This window comes from Onychostoma macrolepis, chromosome 14 (genome assembly GCF_012432095.1).
Source record: "Onychostoma macrolepis isolate SWU-2019 chromosome 14, ASM1243209v1, whole genome shotgun sequence".
Classification (NCBI taxonomy): Eukaryota; Metazoa; Chordata; class Actinopteri; order Cypriniformes; family Cyprinidae; genus Onychostoma; species Onychostoma macrolepis.
This window is the reverse complement of record NC_081168.1, coordinates 9227638-9232191: the sequence shown is the minus strand read 5'-3', so window position 1 is coordinate 9232191 and position 4554 is coordinate 9227638. Positions and strand designations below refer to the sequence as shown.

Genomic DNA, 4554 nt, shown 5'->3' with positions numbered 1-4554 from the left:
CAAGGAAAAGGGGGCTTCCCCCCCTCCACAATCATCATTAACCCTCCCACTGAGAGAGAGAGAGAGAGAGAAAGAGAGAGATAGGAAGAGGGCAGCTTTCTGAAATTAGCCAAACAGATACCCTTCTCAAAATTGTTTAGGTGGTGCGTGTCAGGAAACAACATCACATGAAGGAAAGATGGTTTTCTTTTCTTAAACATCTCCTCATATACACACTGACGAGTTGAACAGACCCACACAGTTCACTTCCATAAACTGGGTGGCACATTTTCTGTCTATTTTGTGTGTGATAGAGGAAAACTTATCAGTTCTTTCAGTGTTTTCTTTGATTTGCTGATTCTGAGTCATTTGTTTTGCTCTGTGTATAGATTTCCATTCTCTGCAAGAACAAAAGGCCTGATGAAAATCTGAGCAGAGGTACACTGGGTACTGCACGAATTTTCGTTGTCCAATAAACAGGAAGGGTTCCTTTCTCATATTGAATGGTGAGTGATATGAAAAAGCCTTGGAGCGATAAAACATTTCTTATATTGTCTGTGAATTACATGCATGTGAAGTTGATGTGTATTATAAGCTTATTCCATTAGTTTTGTTTTTTGCTTGAAATATTTGTTTTCATTTGTATTTGTATTTACAAACTCTGGTGCCATTAATCTACCACAATTTAAACTGTTTATGGCCCACCCTCTTCTTCCTCAACGCCCAGATGGACATTCCCATAATCCAGTCACTAAGAGAATTAAATACAAATGTAGCTAGAGGCCAAGGGACTGGGGCAGTTGAGGACGGATGAACGTATTATGTGCTGTAATGTTGTCAGAATTGTTTTAATCAAGATGCCAGCCATATGGTTTTGTTACAAAAATATCTTCTCATTACTAGCTCAGTGTTCATAATGCGTCATTCTGTGTCTTTCAAGACTAAATATAATGATTCAAAATACTTTGTGTTAAAAATATTTTGATCAAACAATTAATACCACTGTTGAATGATCTTTTCATTTCCAAGAGCCTGAAGATGCTGTAGTCTAAATTCCACTGATGCTTATTTAGGAATGAAATACATTTTAAACAAATGAGGTGGCTTCTCAAGGCAACCTGAATTTTGCTGTCTTAAATTCTCATTTGTGGGACCGTGGCTGCATGTGGAATTGTTTTCGGTGGTCATCTGCCCCAGGCAAGCATTTCTGTAACACCCTCTTCAGACCTAACAACATGAGCGCCTTCCATTTTAGCATGGTCCACTTAAAGCCTTCGCTCTTTGTGAAGTAATCCTCTCATCTGGTACTGTCCAATGCAAAGTCTGAAGGTGCTTATCCTCCAGCGAACTAATTTTAGCCAGGAGATAATTTGTTGAAGAACACTGTCCAGGTTTTATGTATGGCTGGTATCTGCTCAAACATGCCTCAGTCGATTTAGGCATTTTAATGAGAAGATTAATGTAAGAATTAACACAAGGCAAACATAAATTTACAAAATGTAACTAATTTCCAGTAGAGAATGAATGGCATGTTGTAATGCTGAAGAAAGATACATAAGAGGATGCATGACTTAAGTGTGGTTGTAAAGCCCCCCAAAAATTGCACCAAATTACTTTTAATCCTCTTTGTGTGTTGTGACATTTTAAGTACCTTGCATATGCTGTTTCCCATTTTAAATTCAGAGCTGCAAATTAAGGTCTAATAACATTGCTTTGTTATTAGACATATTCATGACACAAACAGGCGCGTCTGACCTAACAGGAAGTACTTGGATGTTTACAGGAAGCGCTTTGAGGGTAGGAATGCCATGCATGCTGCCAGTCAGCTCCCGCTTTCACGTGCCGATGCCGTTCATCATCCGAAACTTCCTGATTTAACGATTTATTAATAGTGAAGAATGTTTTTCCTCCCAGTTACATTGAATTCAGTCTGGGTCATAGAAAACTAAGCTGACGCCCACTCATGTTTAGTGATATCTATCAATACGGAAAAATCAACAGGTGTTTTTTCATCCGAAGCTATAAATGGCAACTTATGACATGAAATGTTTACCTTGTGATTCGCCTGCATTCTTGATTAATGTTCTTCCTGTTTGTTATCCGCCTCTTAATTGTATCTGTGTTTAGTCCAGGCATCAAACACAGTACCTGAATAAATGCGGGCGGATGTTTGTTAATGCTGTTGAGGGATCTGCTGGTTTAAAATAGTCGGGCTACTGAAGCACACCATCATATAGTGAGTATTGTTTTCCAGGCCTGTAAACATTGAAAAGCCAAAAACTACTTAAAGTTCTGTAATGTTTAGCTAGTTTTGGCAGTGAAGCTTAATTAGTGAAATACTGAAATATACACACATTCCCCATATCAAACATCAGGTCAATGGATTAAACTTTCATCCCATAATCTTGTCTACCCAGCCATGGCTATTCAATATGAACAAACCATGCAGTTCTCGTACTGTAGATAAGGGGTTGATTTTTTTTTTTTTCCCCCAGTAATTTCTTTACTAATGTGCAATTATTTTTTTTTCTGGAGCCATGAGTTGCTTTCATGGAAATTTATTGCAGAGGATTTGTGGCTATGCAGACAGTTGTTAATTTCTAGCTCATTATTTACCCTGGACCAGCCAATTATCTCCAGTGAACACTGGCTCCACTGTTGCGTGACTCAGCAGCAGCTGTCTCCATAATCCAGGTTATCCGGCCCATCAGTGAGAGCGCGCTAACATGGCTAACATGGGATGACAGTTTAGGGTCACTGTCATTTCAATAGAGTTGATTTCAAATGCTTTTCACTCCATAGTAAATGCAAGGAATCTATTTTTCACCTTTGCATGCACTCTGAGTTGAATAGTGTGCTGATCTTTACTTTTGCATTTAAATAGCACAGATCAGCATTTTATATTTTGTTTATTTTGTTTTGTTTTTCACATTTACTGGAAATTGTTGCATTCTAGTGGATTTATTTATTTTATTTTATATATTATTTTATTCTTATTATTTTATTTTACTATTTTTACTTTTGCATGGACACTGTGTTAATCTCTACTATTGCATTTTAATAGCACAGATCAGCATTTTATTTAATTTTTATTTTTTTCACCTTTACATGTAAATAGAGTTGCATTATTTATTTTTTTTATTTTTTTATTTAGTGCTAGTACTTTAGTATTTTTTTGTTATTTTGACCTTTGCACGATCAATATGTCGATATTGATTCATATTTTATTCATAGAACAGTTCAGATCTACATATTTTTTATTGTACAGACAGTTCACACTGCAGTTAAAGGCATGTTTCAGGAAAACCCTATGGTCCTTGTGCATAATCAATGAGCTGTCTTTGTTTTTAAACAGAGATGTCTTTATACAGTCTGAAGCCCACATACTCTTTTGTCATAGGTTTACTCCAGAAACCTTAAAAAAACAAACTCACAACAGCTTTGACTGTACAGCCAGCATCTAATCAGAGATGTGCATCTCTGGGATAGTTTCACAGGTGCCAGATAATGCAAGCGCTGATTTTGAAGTCACCCGGCTGTCTGTGTCTCAAAGGCTCTGATGAATACGTCTCTGGGATCCTTTATAGCCGTGTGCTTAGTGGACTTTTGTGTGCACTGGAGATACATGCCAACTTTTCTCATGGTTCTTTGGACTTCTAATGGTGCTGTTGTTTTTCTATATGCACTGCTTTCCAGATCCTTCCTTCCTTTAGCAGTGTTTGTTCCTCTCTGCTTTCTCTCCTGTCTCTGTCATGTTAAAAAAAAAAAAAAAAACTGATCTAAAAGAAGAGATATGCTGTTCATCCAGATCCAGAGTTCATTTATTGTAGCAGTAAGATGAAAAGAAGCCAAAACAAATTGAGAGGTCATAGAGAAAGCCATAGCAGAGCGTGTTCCCTTTTCCTCCCCGATGATATTCTGCTTATCGGACTTGCGATCAGTTCACACCGTTGCACGCAGTTTAGAAACGGCCGGCTTGGTTTGAATGGATGCTGGTTGTAAGTTCTCGGAGCGAGAAAGTAGAGTGTCAGGCTGGCTTTGGATCAGAGTCTGTGGAACTGATGCAAGTTGAGAGATAAGAGACTGCTTTCAGGAAGAGGGGTAGCGGCACACGGGCCTGAAGTGTTCCTGAACAGGACTTTGAAGTCGGACAATGCCCACTCCTCCATCATCTCTAATGATCTTCATCTTCATGAATGATCTGCAAATGACCACGCTATCCTTTCGCCAAAATTTCTCCTGTTTACAGTTTCCGCTGCCAGGCTAATCTTAGATCCCATTAATGTGCGATAACCGATATTCCAGGTGTTGCACACTTCATGTTTAGTCTGGAACGTGTCCGAAAATGTGAGGTTGCAATCAGTGGACATGAAAAACAACAACTGTTGCACAGAAATCGTGAAACGACAAAGGAAAGTGCTAATTATGCAAAACAGAGTGTTATAGCACGTTAAAGATTTTCGTATTCCAGTCTTTTTTTCTGTCCTCATTAGTGGTCTGCGTTCTTAATTTCATCATTAGCATCAGTTAAACGTCTGCAGTTCTCTCCTCTGTGTATTGCTGCGGCAGTGTGCC

General features: G+C 38.4%; 1 protein-coding gene across 10 annotated transcripts in view; it reads left to right on the top strand.

Moving 5' to 3' along the window:
- xpnpep2 (X-prolyl aminopeptidase (aminopeptidase P) 2, membrane-bound) overlaps positions 1–4554 on the top strand; it is an 87817-nt gene that overhangs the window by 24459 nt on the left and 58804 nt on the right. For 9 of the 10 annotated variants that reach the window (XM_058797165.1, XM_058797161.1, XM_058797166.1 and 6 more), the window contains one exon: positions 369–485. The exons of the other annotated variant lie outside the window; for it this stretch is intronic. The gene's annotated coding sequence lies outside the window, so the exon portion shown is untranslated. Of the gene's footprint in view, positions 1–368; positions 486–4554 lie in introns of those variants that run through there. 10 annotated transcript variants of the gene reach the window in all.